The sequence below is a fragment of the Schistocerca gregaria genome, chromosome 2, assembly GCF_023897955.1.
Source record: "Schistocerca gregaria isolate iqSchGreg1 chromosome 2, iqSchGreg1.2, whole genome shotgun sequence".
NCBI lineage: Eukaryota > Metazoa > Arthropoda > Insecta > Orthoptera > Acrididae > Schistocerca > Schistocerca gregaria.
This window is the reverse complement of record NC_064921.1, coordinates 970,895,864-970,920,030: the sequence shown is the minus strand read 5'-3', so window position 1 is coordinate 970,920,030 and position 24,167 is coordinate 970,895,864. Positions and strand designations below refer to the sequence as shown.

Genomic DNA, 24,167 nt, shown 5'->3' with positions numbered 1-24,167 from the left:
AATGCAGGGGAGAAACAAATTGGAAAGTAAATACCCACACACTGATTGGGACGCCATATGGAAAAATATTAATATGCGTGGTCTACCATCGGACGTCAAGTCCGCGTGGTATAAAACAGTGAATGAGACCGTAAGCACCAATGAAAGGTTACATGCAATCGGCGTTAGCGACACGAACCTATGTCTCAAATGTAAATTGATCGACACGTTAGTGCACAGATTCACGTGCGGTGGCAATCTACAACTCTGTAATTGGATTAGGGAACAACTGGCTTTTCTTACGAGATCTTCGGTGGAAAATTTTCCCCCTGTTACATTCCTCAGGCCTCAGACTTGCTATTTTCCAGCAGCAAAAAACAACTCGGTCCATTGGTTAATGGGACACTATGTGAATTACGTAATTAATCACCTGGGAAATGACAATTCCACTGATTTTTACATGTACTTGAAGTGTGCTTTTTATAACGCCCTGAAATATAAAGACCACAAGAAAAACTACGGCAATATGCTTAAAATTGTATTCGAGCGAATGGGCATTGGTTGACAAGCCAACGAGATAAACAAAAATCGTTTATTTAAGCGAAACGACGCTTAAACAAAAACAATTGGGGAGAAGTACAATTTTACAGTTTCATATTACAATCACTTATCCTCTGCTGGCAAAGAAGGCTATTTTGTTTATTGCACAGAAGAAGCCGAAGCCGAAAGCCAATATCGCAGGGTTAAAGATAAATTGTTTTCTTATACATTCATTTTATGACTGAGAAGGAAGTCTCATTTGTCTCCATGGAAGGGAACATACTTTTTTATTATTATTATTAATCTCAAGAAGGAAAGGAGGCTATGGAATTAGTGCCTTAACATAAAATTCCTTCTTCACATTCCATGAAGATTTTTCTTTTACAATAAAAAAAAACAAACAAACAAAAATAATAATAATAACAATAAAAAAACTAAACAGAAATTAAAAAAATAATATACAGGTTCAGGGTCCACTACTTCCTACAACTTTATTATATATTACAAAGAAGTATGCTAGGTTGCCGAGAAGCAGTGGATGAGAAAAAAAAAAAAAAAAAAAAAAAAAAAGAGAAAAAAAAGCACTAAAGCTATAACCTTCAATCTCTATTGCCTCGGCATGACATAAATTTTTTGTTTCAAATGAAGCATCTTTTGGTTCAGGATTTCGAAGGCAAAACGGCATATATCTACGTATACAACAAGATGTAAAATTTCTTATTGAAAACTATGATAAAGACACGCCTCAGCAACAGGACTGGGTGGAGACATCGCGGACAGGCCTCGAGATTTTGACCCCTGCCCGCTTTGCCTCCGCCTGCCTCATGCTGCTTATATAAAAAAAAAAAAAAAAAAAAAAAAATGTGGCCTAATGGATCAGGCGTCGGACAAAAAAAAAAAAAAAAAAAAAAAAAAAAAAGTGGTAGCGTCTTTGATTCAGAATCAAAACGCCTTCGGTCATAAAGTCAAAAAAAAAAAAAAAAAAAAAAATGGTGTAACGGTTAGCACTCTGGACTCTGAATCCAGCGATCCGAGTTCGAATCTCGGTGGAACCTTCGTTTAGTCTAAATTTTCTGTAATAAGAGTTTCTCGCTGAGGAAGTAGCAGCAATAGGCTCACGGCGTTAGTTTCTACGTTTGTGTAAAAAACGATGCGTCTATAAAACGGCCGAATATTGGTGCGACTTTGTGACCTATATAGAACATTAAACGAGTAATACCTGTAAGAGCAAGCAATTTTACGATAATTCGAAGAAATATCTTTATCCCACGAAGGTTAAAAATCCCATGATTATCAACTAGCTATTACAAGCTGAGCAAATGAATTTCCTTTAAAATAGGTTTAAAACATAGGGAGGTTCTGACTCAGTGGGCATTCTCTGGAGCCTCTTTGCTGATGAGATTAGAAAAACAGTCCTCTGGGCCGGATTTGAACCAGCGACCTATGGATAACTGTGAATCCTCCACTACAGTCCACCGCTCTACCAACTGAGCTACCAGAGGCTCTGTATACTTTCTTATTCTACTCATTGCTTTACGTCCGTCCCTGTCTGCCGTCTGCACACACTGCTACTCAGCGCGGCCATATAGACGCACAGGAAATGCAATCATCGGCTGCAACTGCAAACATTGCCCAGATTAAGTTTTATAATGCTCGATGGTGTCGATTAGGTTAAAATATGCAAGTAGGAAGTGTCTGAAGTATGTCAGAGGACTGCTAAGGGTATTACGAGTCTTATTCTGCTGTCTGGTTCCATGGTGTAACGGTTAGCACTCTGGACTCTGAATCCAGCGATCCGAGTTCGAATCTCGGTGGAACCTTCGTTTAGTCTAAATTTTCTGTAATAAGAGTTTCTCGCTGAGGAAGTAGCAGCAATAGGCTCACGGCGTTAGTTTCTACGTTTGTGTAAAAAACGATGCGTCTATAAAACGGCCGAATATTGGTGCGACTTTGTGACCTATATAGAACATTAAACGAGTAATACCTGTAAGAGCAAGCAATTTTACGATAATTCGAAGAAATATCATTATCCCACGAAGGTTAAAAATCCCATGATTATCAACTAGCTATTACAAGCTGAGCAAATGAATTTCCTTTAAAATAGGTTTAAAACATAGGGAGGTTCTGACTCAGTGGGCATTCTCTGGAGCCTCTTTGCTGATGAGATTAGAAAAACAGTCCTCTGGGCCGGATTTGAACCAGCGACCTATGGATAACTGTGAATCCTCCACTACAGTCCACCGCTCTACCAACTGAGCTACCAGAGGCTCTGCATATTTTCTTATTCCTACTCATTGCTTTACGTCCGTCCCTGTCTGCCGTCTGCACACACTGCTACTCAGCGCGGCCATATAGACGCACAGGAAATGCAATCATCGGCTGCAACTGCAAACATTGCCCAGATTAAGTTTTATAATGCTCGATGGTGTCGATTAGGTTAAAATATGCAAGTAGGAAGTGTCTGAAGTATGTCAGAGGACTGCTAAGTGTATTACGAGTCTTATCCTGCTGTCTGGTTCCATGGTGTAACGGTTAGCACTCTGGACTCTGAATCCAGCGATCCGAGTTCGAATCTCGGTGGAACCTTCGTTTGGTCTAAATTTTCTGTAATAAGAGTTTCTCGCTGAGGAAGTAGCAGCATTAGGCTCACGGCGTTAGTTTCTACGTTTGTGTAAAAAACGATGCGTCTATAAAACGGCCGAATATTGGTGCGACTTTGTGACCTATATAGAACATTAAACGAGTAATACCTGTAAGAGCAAGCAATTTTACGATAATTCGAAGAAATATCATTATCCCACGAAGGTTAAAAATCCCATGATTATCAACTAGCTATTACAAGCTGAGCAAATGAATTTCCTTTAAAATAGGTTTAAAACATAGGGAGGTTCTGACTCAGTGGGCATTCTCTGGAGCCTCTTTGCTGATGAGATTAGAAAAACAGTCCTCTGGGCCGGATATGAACCAGCGATCTATGGATAACTGTGAATCCTCCACTACAGTCCACCGCTCTACCAACTGAGCTACCAGAGGCTCTGTATACTTTCTTATTCCTACTCATTGCTTTACGTCCATCCCTGTCTGCCGTCTGCACACACTGCTACTCAGCGCGGCCATATAGACGCACAGGAAATGCAATCATCGGCTGCAACTGCAAACATTGCCCAGATTAAGTTTTATAATGCTCGATGGTGTCGATTAGGTTAATATATGCAAGTATTAAGTGTCTGAAGTATGTCAGAGGACTGCTAAGTGTATTACGAGTCTTATCCTGCTGTCTGGTTCCATGGTGTAACGGTTAGCACTCTGGACTCTGAATCCAGCGATCCGAGTTCGAATCTCGGTGGAACCTTCGTTTAGTCTAAATTTTCTGTAATAAGAGTTTCTCGCTGAGGAAGTAGCAGCAATAGGCTCACGGCGTTAGTTTCTACGTTTGTGTAAAAAACGATGCGTCTATAAAACGGCCAAATATTGGTGCGACTTTGTGACCTATATAGAACATTAAACGAGTAATACCTGTAAGAGCAAGCAATTTTACGACAATTCGAAGAAATATCATTATCCCACGAAGGTTAAAAATCCCATGATTATCAACTAGCTATTACAAGCTGAGCAAATGAATTTCCTTTAAAATAGGTTTAAAACATAGGGAGGTTCTGACTCAGTGGGCATTCTCTGGAGCCTCTTTGCTGATGAGATTAGAAAAACAGTCCTCTGGGCCGGATTTGAACCAGCGACCTATGGATAACTGTGAATCCTCCACTACAGTCCACCGCTCTACCAACTGAGCTACCAGAGGCTCTGTATACTTTCTTATTCCTACTCATTGCTTTACGTCCGTCCCTGTCTGCCGTCTGCACACACTGCTACTCAGCGCGGTCATATAGACGCACAGGAAATGCAATCATCGGCTGCAACTGCAAACATTGCCCAGATTAAGTTTTATAATGCTCGATGGTGTCGATTAGGTTAAAATATGCAAGTAGGAAGTGTCTGAAGTATGTCAGAGGACTGCTAAGTGTATTACGAGTCTTATCCTGCTGTCTGGTTCCATGGTGTAACGGTTAGCACTCTGGACTCTGAATCCAGCGATCCGAGTTCGAATCTCGGTGGAACATTCGTTTAGTCTAAATTTTCTGTAATAAGAGTTTCTCGCTGAGGAAGTAGCAGCAATAGGCTCACGGCGTTAGTTTCTACGTTTGTGTAAAAAACGATGCGTCTATAAAACGGCCGAATATTGGTGCGACTTTGTGACCTATATAGAACATTAAACGAGTAATACCTGTAAGAGCAAGCAATTTTACGATAATTCGAAGAAATATCATTATCCCACGAAGGTTAAAAATCCCATGATTATCAACTAGCTATTACAAGCTGAGCAAATGAATTTCCTTTAAAATAGGTTTAAAACATAGGGAGGTTCTGACTCAGTGGGCATTCTCTGGAGCCTCTTTGCTGATGAGATTAGAAAAACAGTCCTCTGGGCCAGATTTGAACCAGCGACCTATGGATAACTGTGAATCCTCCACTACAGTCCACCGTTCTACCAACTGAGCTACCAGAGGCTCTGTATACTTTCTTATTCCTACTCATTGCTTTACGTCCGTCCCTGTCTGCCGTCTGCACACACTGCTACTCAGCGCGGCCATATAGACGCACAGGAAATGCAATCATCGGCTGCAACTGCAAACATTGCCCAGATTAAGTTTTATAATGCTCGATGGTGTCGATTAGGTTAAAATATGCAAGTAGGAAGTGTCTGAAGTATGTCAGAGGACTGCTAAGTGTATTACGAGTGTTATCCTGCTGTCTGGTTCCATGGTGTAACGGTTAGCACTCTGGACTCTGAATCCAGCGATCCGAGTTCGAATCTCGGTGGAACCTTTGTTTAGTCTAAATTTTCTGTAATAAGAGTTTCTCGCTGAGGAAGTAGCAGCAATAGGCTCACGGCGTTAGTTTCTACGTTTGTGTAAAAAACGATGCGTCTATAAAACGGCCGAATATTGGTGCGACTTTGTGACCTATATAGAACATTAAACGAGTAATACCTGTAAGAGCAAGCAATTTTACGATAATTCGAAGAAATATCATTATCCCACGAAGGTTAAAAATCCCATGATTATCAACTAGCTATTACAAGCTGAGCAAATGAATTTCCTTTAAAATAGGTTTAAAACATAGGGAGGTTCTGACTCAGTGGGCATTCTCTGGAGCCTCTTTGCTGATGAGATTAGAAAAACAGTCCTCTGGGCCGGATTTGAACCAGCGACCTATGGATAACTGTGAATCCTCCACTACAGTCCACCGCTCTACCAACTGAGCTACCAGAGGCTCTGTATACTTTCTTATTCCTACTCATTGCTTTACGTCCGTCCTCCCTGTCTGCCATCTGCACACACTGCTACTCAGCGCGGCCATATAGACGCACAGGAAATGCAATCATCGGCTGCAACTGCAAACATTGCCCAGATTAAGTTTCATAATGCTCGATGGTGTCGATTAGGTTAAAATATGCAAGTAGGAAGTGTCTGAAGTATGTCAGAGGACTGCTAAGTGTATTACGAGTCTCATCCTGCTGTCTGGTTCCATGGTGTAACGGTTACCACTCTGGACTCTGAATCCAGCGATCCGAGTTCGAATCTCGGTGGAACCTTCGTTTAGTCTAAATTTTCTGTAGTAAGAGTTTCTCGCTGAGGAAGTAGCAGCAATAGGCTCACGGCGTTAGTTTCTACGTTTGTGTAAAAAACGATGCGTCTATAAAACGGCCGAATATTGGTGCGACTTTGTGACCTATATAGAACATTAAACGAGTAATACCTGTAAGAGCAAGCAATTTTACGATAATTCAAAGAAATATCATTATCCCACGAAGGTTAAAAATCCCATGATTATCAACTAGCTATTACAAGCTGAGCAAATGAATTTCCTTTAAAATAGGTTTAAAACATAGGGAGGTTCTGACTCAGTGGGCATTCTCTGGAGCCTCTTTGCTGATGAGATTAGAAAAACAGTCCTCTGGGCCGGATTTGAACCAGCGACCTATGGATAACTGTGAATCCTCCACTACAGTCCACCGCTCTACCAACTGAGCTACCAGAAGCTCTGCATACTTTCTTATTCCTACTCATTGCTTTACGTCCGTCCCTGTCTGCCGTCTGCACACACTGCTACTCAGCGCGGCCATATAGACGCACAGGAAATGCAATCATCGGCTGCAACTGCAAACATTGCCCAGATTAAGTTTTATAATGCTCGATGGTGTCGATTAGGTTAAAATATGCAAGTAGGAAGTGTCTGAAGTATGTCAGAGGACTGCTAAGTGTATTACGAGTCTTATCCTGCTATCTGGTTCCATGGTGTAACGGTTAGCACTCTGGACTCTGAATCCAGCGATCCGAGTTCGAATCTCGGTGGAACCTTCGTTTAGTCTAAATTTTCTGTAATAAGAGTTTCTCGCTGAGGAAGTAGCAGCAATAGGCTCACGGCGTTAGTTTCTACGTTTGTGTAAAAAACGATGCGTCTATAAAACGGCCGAATATTGGTGCGACTTTGTGACCTATATAGAACATTAAACGAGTAATACCTGTAAGAGCAAGCAATTTTACGATAATTCGAAGAAATATCATTATCCCACGAAGGTTAAAAATCCCATGATTATCAACTAGCTATTACAAGCTGAGCAAATGAATTTCCTTTAAAATAGGTTTAAAACATAGGGAGGTTCTGACTCAGTGGGCATTCTCTGGAGCCTCTTTGCTGATGAGATTAGAAAAACAGTCCTCTGGGCCGGATTTGAACCAGCGACCTATGGATAACTGTGAATCCTCCACTACAGTCCACCGCTCTACCAACTGAGCTACCAGAGGCTCTGTATACTTTCTTATTCCTACTCATTGCTTTACGTCCGTCCCTGTCTGCCGTCTGCACACACTGCTACTCAGCGCGGCCATATAGACGCACAGGAAATGCAATCATCGGCTTCAACTGCAAACATTGCCCAGATTAAGTTTTATAATGCTCGATGGTGTCGATTAGGTTAAAATATGCAAGTAGGAAGTGTCTGAAGTATGTCAGAGGACTGCTAAGTGTATTACGAGTCTTATCCTGCTGTCTGGTTCCATGGTGTAACGGTTAGCACTCTGGACTCTGAATCCAGCGATCCGAGTTCGAATCTCGGTGGAACATTCGTTTAGTCTAAATTTTCTGTAATAAGAGTTTCTCGCTGAGGAAGTAGCAGCAATAGGCTCACGGCGTTAGTTTCTACGTTTGTGTAAAAAACGATGCGTCTATAAAACGGCCGAATATTGGTGCGACTTTGTGACCTATATAGAACATTAAACGAGTAATACCTGTAAGAGCAAGCAATTTTACGATAATTCGAAGAAATATCATTATCCCACGAAGGTTAAAAATCCCATGATTATCAACTAGCTATTACAAGCTGAGCAAATGAATTTCCTTTAAAATAGGTTTAAAACATAGGGAGGTTCTGACTCAGTGGGCATTCTCTGGAGCCTCTTTGCTGATGAGATTAGAAAAACAGTCCTCTGGGCCGGATTTGAACCAGCGACCTATGGATAACTGTGAATCCTCCACTACAGTCCACCGCTCTACCAACTGAGCTACCAGAGGCTCTGTATACTTTCTTATTCCTACTCATTGCTTTACGTCCGTCCCTGTCTGCCGTCTGCACACACTGCTACTCAGCGCGGCCATATAGACGCACAGGAAATGCAATCATCGGCTGCAACTGCAAACATTGCCCAGATTAAGTTTTATAATGCTCGATGGTGTCGATTAGGTTAAAATATGCAAGTAGGAAGTGTCTGAAGTATGTCAGAGGACTGCTAAGGGTATTACGAGTCTTATTCTGCTGTCTGGTTCCATGGTGTAACGGTTAGCACTCTGGGCTCTGAATCCAGCGATCCGAGTTCGAATCTCGGTGGAACCTTCGTTTAGTCTAAATTTTCTGTAATAAGAGTTTCTCGCTGAGGAAGTAGCAGCAATAGGCTCACGGCGTTAGTTTCTACGTTTGTGTAAAAAACGATGCGTCTATAAAACGGCCGAATATTGGTGCGACTTTGTGACCTATATAGAACATTAAACGAGTAATACCTGTAAGAGCAAGCAATTTTACGATAATTCGAAGAAATATCATTATCCCACGAAGGTTAAAAATCCCATGATTATCAACTAGCTATTACAAGCTGAGCAAATGAATTTCCTTTAAAATAGGTTTAAAACATAGGGAGGTTCTGACTCAGTGGGCATTCTCTGGAGCCTCTTTGCTGATGAGATTAGAAAAACAGTCCTCTGGGCCGGATTTGAACCAGCGACCTATGGATAACTGTGAATCCTCCACTACAGTCCACCGCTCTACCAACTGAGCTACCAGAGGCTCTGCATATTTTCTTATTCCTACTCATTGCTTTACGTCCGTCCCTGTCTGCCGTCTGCACACACTGCTACTCAGCGCGGCCATATAGACGCACAGGAAATGCAATCATCGGCTGCAACTGCAAACATTGCCCAGATTAAGTTTTATAATGCTCGATGGTGTCGATTAGGTTAAAATATGCAAGTAGGAAGTGTCTGAAGTATGTCAGAGGACTGCTAAGTGTATTACGAGTCTTATCCTGCTGTCTGGTTCCATGGTGTAACGGTTAGCACTCTGGACTCTGAATCCAGCGATCCGAGTTCGAATCTCGGTGGAACCTTCGTTTGGTCTAAATTTTCTGTAATAAGAGTTTCTCGCTGAGGAAGTAGCAGCATTAGGCTCACGGCGTTAGTTTCTACGTTTGTGTAAAAAACGATGCGTCTATAAAACGGCCGAATATTGGTGCGACTTTGTGACCTATATAGAACATTAAACGAGTAATACCTGTAAGAGCAAGCAATTTTACGATAATTCGAAGAAATATCATTATCCCACGAAGGTTAAAAATCCCATGATTATCAACTAGCTATTACAAGCTGAGCAAATGAATTTCCTTTAAAATAGGTTTAAAACATAGGGAGGTTCTGACTCAGTGGGCATTCTCTGGAGCCTCTTTGCTGATGAGATTAGAAAAACAGTCCTCTGGGCCGCATATGAACCAGCGATCTATGGATAACTGTGAATCCTCCACTACAGTCCACCGCTCTACCAACTGAGCTACCAGAGGCTCTGTATACTTTCTTATTCCTACTCATTGCTTTACGTCCATCCCTGTCTGCCGTCTGCACACACTGCTACTCAGCGCGGCCATATAGACGCACAGGAAATGCAATCATCGGCTGCAACTGCAAACATTGCCCAGATTAAGTTTTATAATGCTCGATGGTGTCGATTAGGTTAATATATGCAAGTATTAAGTGTCTGAAGTATGTCAGAGGACTGCTAAGTGTATTACGAGTCTTATCCTGCTGTCTGGTTCCATGGTGTAACGGTTAGCACTCTGGACTCTGAATCCAGCGATCCGAGTTCGAATCTCGGTGGAACCTTCGTTTAGTCTAAATTTTCTGTAATAAGAGTTTCTCGCTGAGGAAGTAGCAGCAATAGGCTCACGGCGTTAGTTTCTACGTTTGTGTAAAAAACGATGCGTCTATAAAACGGCCGAATATTGGTGCGACTTTGTGACCTATATAGAACATTAAACGAGTAATACCTGTAAGAGCAAGCAATTTTACGACAATTCGAAGAAATATCATTATCCCACGAAGGTTAAAAATCCCATGATTATCAACTAGCTATTACAAGCTGAGCAAATGAATTTCCTTTAAAATAGGTTTAAAACATAGGGAGGTTCTGACTCAGTGGGCATTCTCTGGAGCCTCTTTGCTGATGAGATTAGAAAAACAGTCCTCTGGGCCGGATTTGAACCAGCGACCTATGGATAACTGTGAATCCTCCACTACAGTCCACCGTTCTACCAACTGAGCTACCAGAGGCTCTGTATACTTTCTTATTCCTACTCATTGCTTTACGTCCGTCCCTGTCTGGCGTCTGCACACACTGCTACTCAGCGCGGCCATATAGACGCACAGGAAATGCAATCATCGGCTGCAACTGCAAACATTGCCCAGATTAAGTTTTATAATGCTCGATGGTGTCGATTAGGTTAAAATATGCAAGTAGGAAGTGTCTGAAGTATGTCAGAGGACTGCTAAGTGTATTACGAGTCTTATCCTGCTGTCTGGTTCCATGGTGTAACGGTTAGCACTCTGGACTCTGAATCCAGCGATCCGAGTTCGAATCTCGGTGGAACATTCGTTTAGTCTAAATTTTCTGTAATAAGAGTTTCTCGCTGAGGAAGTAGCAGCAATAGGCTCACGGCGTTAGTTTCTACGTTTGTGTAAAAAACGATGCGTCTATAAAACGGCCGAATATTGGTGCGACTTTGTGACCTATATAGAACATTAAACGAGTAATACCTGTAAGAGCAAGCAATTTTACGATAATTCGAAGAAATATCATTATCCCACGAAGGTTAAAAATCCCATGATTATCAACTAGCTATTACAAGCTGAGCAAATGAATTTCCTTTAAAATAGGTTTAAAACATAGGGAGGTTCTGACTCAGTGGGCATTCTCTGGAGCCTCTTTGCTGATGAGATTAGAAAAACAGTCCTCTGGGCCGGATTTGAACCAGCGACCTATGGATAACTGTGAATCCTCCACTACAGTCCACCGTTCTACCAACTGAGCTACCAGAGGCTCTGTATACTTTCTTATTCCTACTCATTGCTTTACGTCCGTCCCTGTCTGCCGTCTGCACACACTGCTACTCAGCGCGGCCATATAGACGCACAGGAAATGCAATCATCGGCTGCAACTGCAAACATTGCCCAGATTAAGTTTTATAATGCTCGATGGTGTCGATTAGGTTAAAATATGCAAGTAGGAAGTGTCTGAAGTATGTCAGAGGACTGCTAAGTGTATTACGAGTGTTATCCTGCTGTCTGGTTCCATGGTGTAACGGTTAGCACTCTGGACTCTGAATCCAGCGATCCGAGTTCGAATCTCGGTGGAACCTTTGTTTAGTCTAAATTTTCTGTAATAAGAGTTTCTCGCTGAGGAAGTAGCAGCAATAGGCTCACGGCGTTAGTTTCTACGTTTGTGTAAAAAACGATGCGTCTATAAAACGGCCGAATATTGGTGCGACTTTGTGACCTATATAGAACATTAAACGAGTAATACCTGTAAGAGCAAGCAATTTTACGATAATTCGAAGAAATATCATTATCCCACGAAGGTTAAAAATCCCATGATTATCAACTAGCTATTACAAGCTGAGCAAATGAATTTCCTTTAAAATAGGTTTAAAACATAGGGAGGTTCTGACTCAGTGGGCATTCTCTGGAGCCTCTTTGCTGATGAGATTAGAAAAACAGTCCTCTGGGCCGGATTTGAACCAGCGACCTATGGATAACTGTGAATCCTCCACTACAGTCCACCGCTCTACCAACTGAGCTACCAGAGGCTCTGTATACTTTCTTATTCCTACTCATTGCTTTACGTCCGTCCTCCCTGTCTGCCATCTGCACACACTGCTACTCAGCGCGGCCATATAGACGCACAGGAAATGCAATCATCGGCTGCAACTGCAAACATTGCCCAGATTAAGTTTCATAATGCTCGATGGTGTCGATTAGGTTAAAATATGCAAGTAGGAAGTGTCTGAAGTATGTCAGAGGACTGCTAAGTGTATTACGAGTCTCATCCTGCTGTCTGGTTCCATGGTGTAACGGTTACCACTCTGGACTCTGAATCCAGCGATCCGAGTTCGAATCTCGGTGGAACCTTCGTTTAGTCTAAATTTTCTGTAGTAAGAGTTTCTCGCTGAGGAAGTAGCAGCAATAGGCTCACGGCGTTAGTTTCTACGTTTGTGTAAAAAACGATGCGTCTATAAAACGGCCGAATATTGGTGCGACTTTGTGACCTATATAGAACATTAAACGAGTAATACCTGTAAGAGCAAGCAATTTTACGATAATTCAAAGAAATATCATTATCCCACGAAGGTTAAAAATCCCATGATTATCAACTAGCTATTACAAGCTGAGCAAATGAATTTCCTTTAAAATAGGTTTAAAACATAGGGAGGTTCTGACTCAGTGGGCATTCTCTGGAGCCTCTTTGCTGATGAGATTAGAAAAACAGTCCTCTGGGCCGGATTTGAACCAGCGACCTATGGATAACTGTGAATCCTCCACTACAGTCCACCGCTCTACCAACTGAGCTACCAGAAGCTCTGCATACTTTCTTATTCCTACTCATTGCTTTACGTCCGTCCCTGTCTGCCGTCTGCACACACTGCTACTCAGCGCGGCCATATAGACGCACAGGAAATGCAATCATCGGCTGCAACTGCAAACATTGCCCAGATTAAGTTTTATAATGCTCGATGGTGTCGATTAGGTTAAAATATGCAAGTAGGAAGTGTCTGAAGTATGTCAGAGGACTGCTAAGTGTATTACGAGTCTAATCCTGCTGTCTGGTTCCATGGTGTAACGGTTAGCACTCTGGACTCTGAATCCAGCGATCCGAGTTCGAATCTCGGTGGAACCTTCGTTTAGTCTAAATTTTCTGTAATAAGAGTTTCTCGCTGAGGAAGTAGCAGCAATAGGCTCACGGCGTTAGTTTCTACGTTTGTGTAAAAAACGATGCGTCTATAAAACGGCCGAATATTGGTGCGACTTTGTGACCTATATAGAACATTAAACGAGTAATACCTGTAAGAGCAAGCAATTTTACGATAATTCGAAGAAATATCATTATCCCACGAAGGTTAAAAATCCCATGATTATCAACTAGCTATTACAAGCTGAGCAAATGAATTTCCTTTAAAATAGGTTTAAAACATAGGGAGGTTCTGACTCAGTGGGCATTCTCTGGAGCCTCTTTGCTGATGAGATTAGAAAAACAGTCCTCTGGGCCGGATTTGAACCAGCGACCTATGGATAACTGTGAATCCTCCACTACAGTCCACCGCTCTACCAACTGAGCTACCAGAGGCTCTGTATACTTTCTTATTCCTACTCATTGCTTTACGTCCGTCCCTGTCTGCCGTCTGCACACACTGCTACTCAGCGCGGCCATATAGACGCACAGGAAATGCAATCATCGGCTGCAACTGCAAACATTGCCCAGATTAAGTTTTATAATGCTCGATGGTGTCGATTAGGTTAAAATATGCAAGTAGGAAGTGTCTGAAGTATGTCAGAGGACTGCTAAGTGTATTACGAGTCTTATCCTGCTGTCTGGTTCCATGGTGTAACGGTTAGCACTCTGGACTCTGAATCCAGCGATCCGAGTTCGAATCTCGGTGGAACCTTCGTTTAGTCTAAATTTTCTGTAATAAGAGTTTCTCGCTGAGGAAGTAGCAGCAATAGGCTCACGGCGTTAGTTTCTACGTTTGTGTAAAAAACGATGCGTCTATAAAACGGCCGAATATTGGTGCGACTTTGTGACCTATATAGAACATTAAACGAGTAATACCTGTAAGAGCAAGCAATTTTACGATAATTCGAAGAAATATCATTATCCCACGAAGGTTAAAAATCCCATGATTATCAACTAGCTATTACAAGCTGAGCAAATGAATTTCCTTTAAAATAGGTTTAAAACATAGGGAGGTTCTGACACAGTGGGCATTCTCTGGAGCCTCTTTGCTGATGAGATTAGAAAAACAGTCCTCTAGGCCGGATTTGAACCAGCGACCTATGGATAACTGTGAATCCTCCACTACAGTCCACCGCTCTACCAACTGAGCTACCAGAGGCTCTGTATACTTTCTTATTCCTACTCATTGCTTTACGTCCGTCCCTGTCTGCCGTCTGCACACACTGCTACTCAGCGCGGCCATATAGACGCACAGGAAATGCAATCATCGGCTGCAACTGCAAACATTGCCCAGATTAAGTTTTATAATGCTCGATGGTGTCGATTAGGTTAAAATATGCAAGTAGGAAGTGTCTGAAGTATGTCAGAGGACTGCTAAGTGTATTACGAGTCTTATCCTGCTGTCTGGTTCCATGGTGTAACGGTTAGCACTCTGGACTCTGAATCCAGCGATCCGAATTCGAATCTCGGTGGAACCTTCGTTTGGTCTAAATTTTCCGTAATAAGAGTTTCTCGCTGAGGAAGTAGCAGCAATAGGCTCACGGCGTTAGTTTCTACGTTTGTGTAAAAAACGATGCGTCTATAAAACGGCCGAATATTGGTGCGACTTTGTGACCTATATAGAACATTAAACGAGTAATACCTGTAAGAGCAAGCAATTTTACGATAATTCGAAGAAATATCATTATCCCACGAAGGTTAAAAATCCCATGATTATCAACTAGCTATTACAAGCTGAGCAAATGAATTTCCTTTAAAATAGGTTTAAAACATAGGGAGGTTCTGACTCAGTGGGCATTCTCTGGAGCCTCTTTGCTGATGAGATTAGAAAAACAGTCCTCTGGGCCGGATTTGAACCAGCGACCTATGGATAACTGTGAATCCTCCACTACAGTCCACCGCTCTACCAACTGAGCTACCAGAGGCTCTGTATACTTTCTTATTCCTACTCATTGCTTTACGTCCGTCCCTGTCTGCCGTCTGCACACACTGCTACTCAGCGCGGCCATATAGACGCACAGGAAATGCAATCATCGGCTGCAACTGCAAACATTGCCCAGATTAAGTTTTATAATGCTCGATGGTGTCGATTAGGTTAAAATATGCAAGTAGGAAGTGTCTGAAGTATGTCAGAGGACTGCTAAGTGTATTACGAGTCTTATCCTGCTGTCTGGTTCCATGGTGTAACGGTTAGCACTCTGGACTCTGAATCCAGCGATCCGAGTTCGAATCTCGGTGGTACCTTCGTTTGGTCTAAATTTTCTGTAATAAGAGTTTCTCGCTGAGGAAGTAGCAGCAATAGGCTCACGGCGTTAGTTTCTACGTTTGTGTAAAAAACGATGCGTCTATAAAACGGCCGAATATTGGTGCGACTTTGTGACCTATATAGAACATTAAACGAGTAATACCTGTAAGAGCAAGCAATTTTACGATAATTCGAAGAAATATCATTATCCCACGAAGGTTAAAAATCCCATGATTATCAACTAGCTATTACAAGCTGAGCAAATGAATTTCCTTTAAAATAGATTTAAAACATAGGGAGGTTCTGACTCAGTGGGCATTCTCTGGAGCCTCTTTGCTGATGAGATTAGAGAAACAGTCCTCTGGGCCGGATTTGAACCAGCGACCTATGGATAACTGTGAATCCTCCACTACAGTCCACCGCTCTACCAACTGAGCTACCAGAGGCTCTGTATACTTTCTTATTCCTACTCATTGCTTTACGTCCGTCCCTGTCTGCCGTCTGCACACACTGCTACTCAGCGCGGCAATATAGACGCACAGGAAATGCAATCATCGGCTGCAACTGCAAACATTGCCCAGATTAAGTTTTATAATGCTCGATGGTGTCGATTAGGTTAAAATATGCAAGTAGGAAGTGTCTGAAGTATGTCAGAGGACTGCTAAGTGTATTACGAGTCTTATCCTGCTGTCTGGTTCCATGGTGTAACGGTTAGCACTCTGGACTCTGAATCCAGCGATCCGAGTTCGAATCTCGGTGGAACCTTCGTTTAGTCTAAATTTTCTGTAATAAGAGTTTCTCGCTGAGGAAGTAGCAGCAATAGGCTCACGGCGTTAGTTTCTACGTTTGTGTAAAAAACGATGCGTCTATAAAACGGCCGAATATTGGTGCGACTTTGTGACCTATATAGAACATTAAACGAGTAATACCTGTAAGAGCAAGCAATTTTACGATAATTCGAAGAAATATCATTATCCCACGAAGGTTAAAAATCCCATGATTATCAACTAGCTATTACAAGCTGAGCAAATGAATTTCCTTTAAAATAGGTTTAAAACATAGGGAGGTTCTGACTCAGTGGGCATTCTCTGGAGCCTCTTTGCTGATGAGATTAGAAAAACAGTCCTCTGGGCCGGATTTGAACCAGCGACCTATGGATAACTGTGAATCCTCCACTACAGTCCACCGCTCTACCAACTTTTTTTTTTTTCTTTTTTTTTTTTAATTAAAAGACTGGTGCCTAAAACCAGCGCCTTCGACCGCTTTTTTTTCTTTTTCATTTTTTTTATTTTTGTCATCACAGGTACTGTTTGCTATACGGCCACGACGCGCAACTGATTTCCAAAATTCATCTTTCTCCTGTGAGGATGGAACTTACGACCGCTGGTTTATTAGACCAGTGCTCTACCACTTTTTTTTTTTTTTTTTTTTTTTATTTTTTTTTTTTTTTTTTTAATTTTTTTAATTTTTTTATTTTTTATTTATAATTTTGTTTGAACCACTTTTTTTTTTCCTCTTTTTTTTTTTTTTTTTTTTTATGAGGATCTTCCAGAAGGGATCCATTCTTCCACCAGAACTCAATCCATTTCTTCTAGGTGAGTGAGGCGTTAACGGCAAAAAAAAAATGATGACACTATCAACTATGTTAAGCAGTGTCGAACTAAAGTACCTTTTCTGGTTAGGATTAATAAATAAATAAATAAGAAATAAGTGATTAAAAAGGAATCTTCTCCTTTGTTGGTGCAAAATATAAGAAAACGAAAAGTGTTTGTTTTTTTCTCTAGTGTTGTCTTCACATCTTTCGTCTGTTATTGTCCTCTGCTGCTCCTCAATGATGTAGCGAATAGTCGGTTTCGCCTTACTTCGAAAGAAGGTTAAACATGCATTCATGTCTCGTGGTATAGTTTCGGGCGTTCTTTAAATATTACGTTCCCCGTCATGGCAAGACTGACGGGTCGAGTGTCGAATCGCATATCACACAATGGTCTTGCTTAAAAAGTTGGCAAAGGTCGCCTTGTAGTTACGTTCGCGTGCGATCATGCTGTGCTGCAGGGTCAGGTATAGAACGAAATCGTCTTTGTTCTTATCGCCAGTACTAAAAATATAGTGCACTGTGTGACCTATTATCCAGTTGACAGCATTCCGCTTTGTCCTGGGAAATGGGATTGCTTCAGGGTTGAGAAAGTCAGCTGGCGTTATCGCAGATGGTGAGGTCCTCTTGATGCTCGACAGTTTCTGTCGGGCGTAACCCCATATATCTTTCGTGGTACCACAGACGAAACGGTGTTCTTCGCTGTCTATGAGATTACACGTGACACACATTGGCGAGTCCTGCAAATGAATTGCATGAAGCCTGGACTGCGTCGGGATTTTTCTATTGACGGCAGCGTACCACGTCGCCTTTACTTGCGAAGGTAAGTAGGGGCTGTGGATGTTTTGCCACGTCGCGTCCCAGTTGTAGTTTGGAAATTTTTGTTCGATAACATTCCGTGATTTAGTTGCCACAAAGGAGTTGTAGATTGCCTTAACTGTCGTCAAATTCTTTTCAGAGACTGTTGTATGGACATAACTATACTCTAAGAGAAAACTCTTGAAGTGGTAGAGCGCAGTCGGTATATGGTGCACATCAATTGGCGGTTGAAGATCAGTCGGTGCGATTTCATTCAGGACAAGAGCGGTCAGACTGGTCGGTGACTGTTTCCATAGCTTGTAAGTTTTGCAGAAATAAAGAGCTTTCGCTTTTTTGTGTACATCGGTGAGACTGAGTCCGCCATCTCGCGTTGGGAGTGTCAAGGTGTCATATCGAACTTTAAAGATCTGGCCACGACATACAAAGTGTCCAAGCGCGGACAGCATGCATTTGGCTATATCGGTGGGGATGGGCAAAACTTGAGCCACATAATTGATTTTGGCAGTGATATAAATATTGGCCAATTCAACCTTTTGAAGCTCGTCCAATTTCCTGACGCTATGTAACTTCGCACAAGCACGAATTTTGTTGAGCAATTGCTTATAATTGGCGGCAATGGTGTGGCGGATGGTGTTCCGAAAATCGACACCGAGACACGTCATCCTAGTGATCTCTTTAAGCTGGCCATGACCGATCGCGCCTATGCCTTGCCCAACGTTCATGATCCCTGATTTCGTCCAATGCAGTTTCGCACCAGATGCCTTTTCATATTGTGAGATGATCAGGAGACCCCTCTCGACCTCATTGACATTCATAGCTAGGAAGGTAACATCATCAGCGTAAGCTCGGCACACTATCTTCTGCCCGTGTATGTGGAGTCCTTGTAAACGTTCCGTCAAGGTGACTAGCAGCGGTTCGATCGCAATGGCAAACAGCGCCATCGACATAGGGCAGCCCTGCCTAACAGAACTGTTTATCGGGACGGCGCGACTTGGCTGACCGTTAACGACAAGTTTGGATGTACTATTCCGTAACAATTTCTGTATGATGCTGATGAACTGCGGAGGAAAACCCAGAGTCTGCATTATCTGGAAAAGGTAAGGATGGTTCACTCTGTCGAAAGCCTGTGCGAAATCTAAAGTTACGATAGCACATCGGATTTTGCAAGCGTCCGCAACAGAAATCACATCTCGATAGTCTGATAATGTCTGATATATAGCTCTGTCCTTTCCAACACTCGTTTGATGTGATCCAATGACGGTATGCATCACAGTTTTCATTCTCGTTGCGAGAATGCGAGCAAAAATTTTGTAGTCGCTGTTGAGCAACGTAATGGGTCGCAAAGTTGCGACGGTGTTATTGCTCGTCCGTTTCGGGAGTAAGACCACAAGTCCTTCACTGAATGGCGGAGGAATGGGCATGTCCGGTTGGAGAAGTTCGTTGCAGAGCACCGTCAGCTTTGTCTTCAGTTGTGGCCAGAAGACTTGATAAAGTTCCACCGGGAGACCGTCACATCCGGGAGATTTGTTTTTTGGACTGTGGAACACCACATCTTCCAGTTCATCTTCCGTTACATCGGTGACGAGTTCGGCTACATCCGCAGGGCGAAGCCTGTGCGTTAAGCTGCTCCGGAACTCTGCAAGGGCTTCGTCGTCGGTAGGTTTATTGGACATCAAGTCAGTGTAATAAGTTTGAACGGCGTCTCTGATATCGTGTTGCCGAGTTAGAATCGTGCCGTCTTCGGATTGTAGTTCAGTTAAGATCTTTGTCCGTGCTCGTTTAGTTTCACGTATCAGGTGATAAATGGATGGCTGTTCGCCTTTTGCCATAGTCGAAACCCGACCTCTAATTTTGTAACCTTCCATCTGTTTTCGTTTCAAAAGTAATATTTTTGCTTGCAGTCTTTTAATGCGGGGGTAGTTGTCAATCACAGTGGCATCAAGAGTATATAAGTCTCGAAGACATTGATAATAAAACTCCATCGTTCTCTTAAACCACCAGTTCTTATTCCGGGAATATTGTATCATGGATTTACGAATTTTCGGTTTAGCGCATTCGAGCCACCATTGCAATGCCGAGCCGTACGTACTGAATTTGGCTTCACTTTCATTCCACGCTCGAGTGAAGGCTTCTCTGCATTCAGGATCGTCTAAATGTGCAACATTTAGTTTCCATAGTCCTTTGCCTCGGTAGGTTTCCTGTTTCCCCAAATTCAGCGTGCAAATATAAGCCGCATGGTCGGAGAAACTGGTTGGCCAGACCTCAGTTTGTAAAATTCGCTGTCTGAGAGTGTCCGATACGTAAATGCGGTCCAATCTACTCGCTGAATGATTCGTGACGTGAGTAAAACCAGGTGTTGTACCAAACTTGTGCTCCCACGTATCGACTAAACGTAAATCCTTGACGATCTGTTCTAATTCAATCGATTTATTGAAATGCGGCGTCTGATCTTTGGCGTTAAGTACACAGTTAAAATCTCCCGCCAATATTAGGTGGTCATATTGTGTTGCAAAAAGCGGAAGTATTTCTTCCTTGAAAAAGTCCGCTCGGCGTCGCCTATTAGTTGAGCCGGATGGTGCATACAGATTTAGGAGTCTAACATTATTGATAGTCACGCCAATTCCCCTACAACTTATGAGTCGTTCTACATTCTGGACGATAATTCCTTCTTTCGTGAGAATAGCGGTGCCTAAATCGGAACCGTGTCCCGGATTGGCCGTCACATTATAACCGGGAATGTGGTTCAAAGCAATGTCGGCGACCTCCTGAAGCAAGAGGATATCAATGTCGGCGGCGTATAAGAGGTCTACGATGTTGTCGAGTTTGAGGGAACTGCGGATTTTATTTATATTTAATGTACCAATTTTATACGCCTGCTGATCAGTCATTCACGCTCTTACGAGAGTAAGAAGGAATCGGCGCCGTTTTAAAAGAAGTCAGAGTCCTCTTCTTTGTTTGCCTGCCGTGGATCCAGTAACTTATCATCATGTGCCGGTTCTACTGCCGTAGAAGGCTGTTCGGGAAATCGGGAAGTGACTGGAATATCAGTTGCATCAGCGTCCATGTGTTCGACCTCTGGTTCCGCCGCCCAGTCTATAGTGCTGGGGTTCTTGGACGCAAGAGGATGATGTTGTCGTTGTTCTTTTAAACAATGATCAACATCGTCACTGCACATGGGAGACACCTGGCCGGTAGCATCGCGAGAGGGCTCAGTTAGCGTGATTGCACGATCTTCATCCCGCAGGTGTGCAGAAGTTAGCGCCTGTTGTCGGGAGGATTCTGGTGATTTTGCACTGACTTTGTCCATGATTTGCTGCACCTTTCCCCGCAACGACGCCGCCGCCTCTTCCGCACCCTGGCGGGCGATTCTGCGTTTCTTGTTCTTCCGCGGGGATTTAGCAGGTGGACAACGCTCATCGGAATCCGAGATTTCATAGTGGGGTTGTGGGGAACGACATTCAGCAGTCACAGTCCTGACCTGCGTCTCTGAGGAGGTGGAATTTTGTTCTGTTGACAGAGTCGGGGACTGCGCTACGGAATCAACCACGTCACTCACACTCAGGTGTTGCTCTTGTCGCTCAGAAATGTCAACAAGTTGCTCGGCCGTTGGAGGAAGGGTTGGTTGGGGGCGAATGTCTACTTCGGTATCCATGGGCAGTTGGTCGGTCGGTTGGTCGCGAGCCACCGAAGCGTAAGTGGTGGACAAAATAGTCATCTCCGCGGACTTCACCGGTTCACCTGTCGGCAGCTGCACAACACGTCTTTGAATACATTCAGAACGAATATGACCTGGAGAATTGCAAGCTGCACACGTTCGTGGTTGACCATCATAAATGACGATACCTCGATATCCGCAAACGTTAATGTAAGACGGAATATGTCGTAATAAGTCCACCTTCAACTGCCTGACACCGTTCAAAACCGGATATTTGTGAGCACCGGACCATTTTTCTGCAAAATTACTGAGGACCTTCCCAAAGGGTGCAATAACAAGATTGATCGCATCTGTAGGAACTTCAAAGGGTAGCTCAAAAATTCGAATTGTTCGAATACCAAGTCCCACATGATCGACAGTAACTTCGCCAATATTTCCATCACTGTGTTTAAACTTAAGCTTACCACCGGTATTATTGACAACTCGTTCGCATAACTCAGGGTTTTTCAGCTTCAAGTACATCACACTACTCACAATTGACAAGTGAAAACCAACAGTATCTTCAAACGGAACTTGAACAACTTCCTCTAACCAATCCTCAATTTCGAAAGATTTAGGTCGAGCAAAACGTCGATCAAAGGTAAATTTCAGAGTGTCCTTTCTACTAAGTTGAGCCATTACTGCATTTTCGAACGTTGACAGAATATCTAACTACTGCGAAGCGCCGGCGAAAACGCACAGACTTACACAGCGGATGTAAACAAAGCCAGCCGCAGAGCGAAGCACAGCACGACGAACCGCTCGCCACCGCCGCTGCAGGCAGACTACCGCCAACCAACTGAGCTACCAGAGGCTCTGTATACTTTCTTATTCCTACTCATTGCTTTACGTCCGTCCCTGTCTGCCGTCTGCATCCACTGCTACTCAGCGCGGCCATATAGACGCACAGGAAATGCAATCATCGGCTGCAACTGCAAACATTTCCCAGATTAAGTTTTATAATGCTCGATGGTGTCGATTAGGTTAAAATATGCAAGTAGGAAGTGTCTGAGGTATGTCAGAGGACTGCTAAGTGTATTACGAGTCTTATCCTGCTGTCTGGTTCCATGGTATTCTGGCTTTAGCCGTCGCCGCGGTCGGACGTGCTTGTTGTTTACTCCGCGTACGTTAGCGCTATCGCCGGTGTTTGGTGTTTACGTGAAGTTCGCTGTACATTTTCGCTGTTCTTTTTTGAGTGGTGTCTCTGATAAGTGTTTTTATAGTGCTTTCGTCCGTTCCACGTCTCGTGCTTCGCCGCAATTTCGGTTGTTGCCGGAATTTCGCCGGAACCGACGACCATGTCTGACACCGTCAGGAAGAATACTTTAGTCTTCTCGTTCGAGAAAGAAACACGGCCGGTCCAACCCACTGCGCTGGAAATCCACGATTGGCTGACTGAGGTAAACGGTATAAATTCTGACTCTGTTCATACCACGCAATTAGATGCTGAAAAATACTGTGTTTTTGTTAAATTTCTGAACTCAGTGACAGTCGATAAGTTGCTTGCAAAATGGGGTAATTCCGTCGAATTTGTTCATCGAGACGGTTCAAAAAGTAATGTCTCTGTACGAAAAGCTGATATCATGTACACCCATGTCAGGATTTTGAATGTTCCAATTGAAATTGATAATCAGTTGATCAAGGACGCTCTATCTAAATATGGCGAAGTTAAATCTATCTATAACGAAAGATGGTCGAAGCTATACAAGATACAGTGTTTTAATGGCATTAGATCCGTTGAAATGGAGGTGAAAGCCAACATTCCGTCCCATATATCCGTTGCAGGCCATAAAGCACATGTTGTGTATTCTGGTCAGGAGCGCACGTGCAATATTTGCAATGAGACAGGTCATTTCCGACAAGATTGTCCGCGCCGTGTTTTTGTTCTTCGGAACAATCTAACACAGCGTCAAAAACTGACCCTCAGCGATGTCTTACCAAATAGCACTTCCCTTCTTTCGGTTAACGACAGTGGTGCATGTACTTCTGCAGTGCCCGCCATAACTACTACGGAGTTCCCTCCCCTGAGCGTCATTACATCACACCCTTCTGTTCCCGATTGCGATCTCCAGAATAAGAAGCGACCGTTGGAAATGACCGATGACGGCTCGGACGGCGAGTCCGCCCGTAATTCGCCTTCCACCCGCAAGCAGAAGCAGTGTAATGCGGATGTGCTCGAGGAAACAAACAGTACATGTATTGACGTGACGACAGTCGCTAAGGCAACCCGGCCGCTGTCGGCGGCTGAACGGGTACAAACGGTCCACGGAGGGGACGCAGTAACGATTGTCGCGGAGACGGAAGAGGCGCACTCCGAAGCACAAGAGGTGACGGAGCGGAACCCAACTCAAGAATTTACAGACCCACAAACCGCCGACTCAGTCAGTGCTCTGGAGCCAGTGACGGAAGAACAAGGAAATGGCACTCGTAAAAAGGACGCTGTTGAGACAGCTTCGGTCACAACGGTGGTAAAGATAGACAATCCGAATGACGGCGCGTTGAACCAAGATGTCCGAAGACGCCGACTCAAACTGCAACCTAATCTCAAAGCTTCCCGTAACCAAAGCAAACAACAACCAGCACAAGAGGAAGCGACGGCCAAGAACGTCTTGTATGAAATCATCACGGAAAGACCTAAGGAGGTACCTTCAAGTGACATTAGTGATGCAAAGCCCCTCGGTAAAACTAAAACCCG

General features: G+C 43.3%; 38 non-coding genes across 38 annotated transcripts; 19 read left to right on the top strand and 19 right to left on the bottom strand.

Moving 5' to 3' along the window:
• Window positions 1-1,932: 1,932 nt before the first annotated feature.
• On the bottom strand, window positions 1,933-2,021 carry Trnay-gua (transfer RNA tyrosine (anticodon GUA)). Its single transcript is given in 2 exon segments — window positions 1,933-1,968; window positions 1,985-2,021. It is a non-coding gene; the product is annotated as a tRNA-Tyr (tRNA).
• A 246-nt stretch (window positions 2,022-2,267) lies between these two features.
• On the top strand, window positions 2,268-2,339 carry Trnaq-cug (transfer RNA glutamine (anticodon CUG)). The gene has a single exon. It is a non-coding gene; the product is annotated as a tRNA-Gln (tRNA).
• A 358-nt stretch (window positions 2,340-2,697) lies between these two features.
• Window positions 2,698-2,786, bottom strand: Trnay-gua (transfer RNA tyrosine (anticodon GUA)). The gene is given in 2 exon segments: window positions 2,698-2,733; window positions 2,750-2,786. It is a non-coding gene; the product is annotated as a tRNA-Tyr (tRNA).
• A 247-nt stretch (window positions 2,787-3,033) lies between these two features.
• Trnaq-cug (transfer RNA glutamine (anticodon CUG)) lies at window positions 3,034-3,105 on the top strand. Its single transcript has one exon. It is a non-coding gene; the product is annotated as a tRNA-Gln (tRNA).
• Window positions 3,106-3,463: 358 nt separating this feature from the next.
• On the bottom strand, window positions 3,464-3,552 carry Trnay-gua (transfer RNA tyrosine (anticodon GUA)). The gene is given in 2 exon segments: window positions 3,464-3,499; window positions 3,516-3,552. It is a non-coding gene; the product is annotated as a tRNA-Tyr (tRNA).
• A 247-nt stretch (window positions 3,553-3,799) lies between these two features.
• Window positions 3,800-3,871, top strand: Trnaq-cug (transfer RNA glutamine (anticodon CUG)). Its single transcript has one exon. It is a non-coding gene; the product is annotated as a tRNA-Gln (tRNA).
• Window positions 3,872-4,229: 358 nt separating this feature from the next.
• Window positions 4,230-4,318, bottom strand: Trnay-gua (transfer RNA tyrosine (anticodon GUA)). The gene is given in 2 exon segments: window positions 4,230-4,265; window positions 4,282-4,318. It is a non-coding gene; the product is annotated as a tRNA-Tyr (tRNA).
• Window positions 4,319-4,565: 247 nt separating this feature from the next.
• Window positions 4,566-4,640, top strand: Trnaq-cug (transfer RNA glutamine (anticodon CUG)). The gene has a single exon. It is a non-coding gene; the product is annotated as a tRNA-Gln (tRNA).
• A 355-nt stretch (window positions 4,641-4,995) lies between these two features.
• On the bottom strand, window positions 4,996-5,084 carry Trnay-gua (transfer RNA tyrosine (anticodon GUA)). The gene is given in 2 exon segments: window positions 4,996-5,031; window positions 5,048-5,084. It is a non-coding gene; the product is annotated as a tRNA-Tyr (tRNA).
• Window positions 5,085-5,331: 247 nt separating this feature from the next.
• Trnaq-cug (transfer RNA glutamine (anticodon CUG)) lies at window positions 5,332-5,403 on the top strand. The gene has a single exon. It is a non-coding gene; the product is annotated as a tRNA-Gln (tRNA).
• A 358-nt stretch (window positions 5,404-5,761) lies between these two features.
• Trnay-gua (transfer RNA tyrosine (anticodon GUA)) lies at window positions 5,762-5,850 on the bottom strand. Its single transcript is given in 2 exon segments — window positions 5,762-5,797; window positions 5,814-5,850. It is a non-coding gene; the product is annotated as a tRNA-Tyr (tRNA).
• A 250-nt stretch (window positions 5,851-6,100) lies between these two features.
• On the top strand, window positions 6,101-6,172 carry Trnaq-cug (transfer RNA glutamine (anticodon CUG)). Its single transcript has one exon. It is a non-coding gene; the product is annotated as a tRNA-Gln (tRNA).
• A 358-nt stretch (window positions 6,173-6,530) lies between these two features.
• Window positions 6,531-6,619, bottom strand: Trnay-gua (transfer RNA tyrosine (anticodon GUA)). Its single transcript is given in 2 exon segments — window positions 6,531-6,566; window positions 6,583-6,619. It is a non-coding gene; the product is annotated as a tRNA-Tyr (tRNA).
• A 247-nt stretch (window positions 6,620-6,866) lies between these two features.
• On the top strand, window positions 6,867-6,938 carry Trnaq-cug (transfer RNA glutamine (anticodon CUG)). Its single transcript has one exon. It is a non-coding gene; the product is annotated as a tRNA-Gln (tRNA).
• Window positions 6,939-7,296: 358 nt separating this feature from the next.
• On the bottom strand, window positions 7,297-7,385 carry Trnay-gua (transfer RNA tyrosine (anticodon GUA)). The gene is given in 2 exon segments: window positions 7,297-7,332; window positions 7,349-7,385. It is a non-coding gene; the product is annotated as a tRNA-Tyr (tRNA).
• Window positions 7,386-7,632: 247 nt separating this feature from the next.
• Window positions 7,633-7,707, top strand: Trnaq-cug (transfer RNA glutamine (anticodon CUG)). Its single transcript has one exon. It is a non-coding gene; the product is annotated as a tRNA-Gln (tRNA).
• A 355-nt stretch (window positions 7,708-8,062) lies between these two features.
• Trnay-gua (transfer RNA tyrosine (anticodon GUA)) lies at window positions 8,063-8,151 on the bottom strand. Its single transcript is given in 2 exon segments — window positions 8,063-8,098; window positions 8,115-8,151. It is a non-coding gene; the product is annotated as a tRNA-Tyr (tRNA).
• A 247-nt stretch (window positions 8,152-8,398) lies between these two features.
• On the top strand, window positions 8,399-8,470 carry Trnaq-cug (transfer RNA glutamine (anticodon CUG)). Its single transcript has one exon. It is a non-coding gene; the product is annotated as a tRNA-Gln (tRNA).
• Window positions 8,471-8,828: 358 nt separating this feature from the next.
• On the bottom strand, window positions 8,829-8,917 carry Trnay-gua (transfer RNA tyrosine (anticodon GUA)). Its single transcript is given in 2 exon segments — window positions 8,829-8,864; window positions 8,881-8,917. It is a non-coding gene; the product is annotated as a tRNA-Tyr (tRNA).
• Window positions 8,918-9,164: 247 nt separating this feature from the next.
• Trnaq-cug (transfer RNA glutamine (anticodon CUG)) lies at window positions 9,165-9,236 on the top strand. The gene has a single exon. It is a non-coding gene; the product is annotated as a tRNA-Gln (tRNA).
• Window positions 9,237-9,594: 358 nt separating this feature from the next.
• Window positions 9,595-9,683, bottom strand: Trnay-gua (transfer RNA tyrosine (anticodon GUA)). The gene is given in 2 exon segments: window positions 9,595-9,630; window positions 9,647-9,683. It is a non-coding gene; the product is annotated as a tRNA-Tyr (tRNA).
• Window positions 9,684-9,930: 247 nt separating this feature from the next.
• Trnaq-cug (transfer RNA glutamine (anticodon CUG)) lies at window positions 9,931-10,002 on the top strand. Its single transcript has one exon. It is a non-coding gene; the product is annotated as a tRNA-Gln (tRNA).
• A 358-nt stretch (window positions 10,003-10,360) lies between these two features.
• On the bottom strand, window positions 10,361-10,449 carry Trnay-gua (transfer RNA tyrosine (anticodon GUA)). Its single transcript is given in 2 exon segments — window positions 10,361-10,396; window positions 10,413-10,449. It is a non-coding gene; the product is annotated as a tRNA-Tyr (tRNA).
• Window positions 10,450-10,696: 247 nt separating this feature from the next.
• Trnaq-cug (transfer RNA glutamine (anticodon CUG)) lies at window positions 10,697-10,771 on the top strand. Its single transcript has one exon. It is a non-coding gene; the product is annotated as a tRNA-Gln (tRNA).
• Window positions 10,772-11,126: 355 nt separating this feature from the next.
• On the bottom strand, window positions 11,127-11,215 carry Trnay-gua (transfer RNA tyrosine (anticodon GUA)). Its single transcript is given in 2 exon segments — window positions 11,127-11,162; window positions 11,179-11,215. It is a non-coding gene; the product is annotated as a tRNA-Tyr (tRNA).
• Window positions 11,216-11,462: 247 nt separating this feature from the next.
• Trnaq-cug (transfer RNA glutamine (anticodon CUG)) lies at window positions 11,463-11,534 on the top strand. Its single transcript has one exon. It is a non-coding gene; the product is annotated as a tRNA-Gln (tRNA).
• Window positions 11,535-11,892: 358 nt separating this feature from the next.
• Trnay-gua (transfer RNA tyrosine (anticodon GUA)) lies at window positions 11,893-11,981 on the bottom strand. The gene is given in 2 exon segments: window positions 11,893-11,928; window positions 11,945-11,981. It is a non-coding gene; the product is annotated as a tRNA-Tyr (tRNA).
• Window positions 11,982-12,231: 250 nt separating this feature from the next.
• Window positions 12,232-12,303, top strand: Trnaq-cug (transfer RNA glutamine (anticodon CUG)). Its single transcript has one exon. It is a non-coding gene; the product is annotated as a tRNA-Gln (tRNA).
• Window positions 12,304-12,661: 358 nt separating this feature from the next.
• On the bottom strand, window positions 12,662-12,750 carry Trnay-gua (transfer RNA tyrosine (anticodon GUA)). Its single transcript is given in 2 exon segments — window positions 12,662-12,697; window positions 12,714-12,750. It is a non-coding gene; the product is annotated as a tRNA-Tyr (tRNA).
• Window positions 12,751-12,997: 247 nt separating this feature from the next.
• Window positions 12,998-13,069, top strand: Trnaq-cug (transfer RNA glutamine (anticodon CUG)). The gene has a single exon. It is a non-coding gene; the product is annotated as a tRNA-Gln (tRNA).
• A 358-nt stretch (window positions 13,070-13,427) lies between these two features.
• Trnay-gua (transfer RNA tyrosine (anticodon GUA)) lies at window positions 13,428-13,516 on the bottom strand. The gene is given in 2 exon segments: window positions 13,428-13,463; window positions 13,480-13,516. It is a non-coding gene; the product is annotated as a tRNA-Tyr (tRNA).
• A 247-nt stretch (window positions 13,517-13,763) lies between these two features.
• Trnaq-cug (transfer RNA glutamine (anticodon CUG)) lies at window positions 13,764-13,835 on the top strand. The gene has a single exon. It is a non-coding gene; the product is annotated as a tRNA-Gln (tRNA).
• A 358-nt stretch (window positions 13,836-14,193) lies between these two features.
• Trnay-gua (transfer RNA tyrosine (anticodon GUA)) lies at window positions 14,194-14,282 on the bottom strand. Its single transcript is given in 2 exon segments — window positions 14,194-14,229; window positions 14,246-14,282. It is a non-coding gene; the product is annotated as a tRNA-Tyr (tRNA).
• A 247-nt stretch (window positions 14,283-14,529) lies between these two features.
• On the top strand, window positions 14,530-14,601 carry Trnaq-cug (transfer RNA glutamine (anticodon CUG)). The gene has a single exon. It is a non-coding gene; the product is annotated as a tRNA-Gln (tRNA).
• A 358-nt stretch (window positions 14,602-14,959) lies between these two features.
• Trnay-gua (transfer RNA tyrosine (anticodon GUA)) lies at window positions 14,960-15,048 on the bottom strand. Its single transcript is given in 2 exon segments — window positions 14,960-14,995; window positions 15,012-15,048. It is a non-coding gene; the product is annotated as a tRNA-Tyr (tRNA).
• Window positions 15,049-15,295: 247 nt separating this feature from the next.
• Trnaq-cug (transfer RNA glutamine (anticodon CUG)) lies at window positions 15,296-15,367 on the top strand. Its single transcript has one exon. It is a non-coding gene; the product is annotated as a tRNA-Gln (tRNA).
• A 358-nt stretch (window positions 15,368-15,725) lies between these two features.
• Trnay-gua (transfer RNA tyrosine (anticodon GUA)) lies at window positions 15,726-15,814 on the bottom strand. The gene is given in 2 exon segments: window positions 15,726-15,761; window positions 15,778-15,814. It is a non-coding gene; the product is annotated as a tRNA-Tyr (tRNA).
• Window positions 15,815-16,061: 247 nt separating this feature from the next.
• Trnaq-cug (transfer RNA glutamine (anticodon CUG)) lies at window positions 16,062-16,133 on the top strand. The gene has a single exon. It is a non-coding gene; the product is annotated as a tRNA-Gln (tRNA).
• Window positions 16,134-24,167: the final 8,034 nt, after the last annotated feature.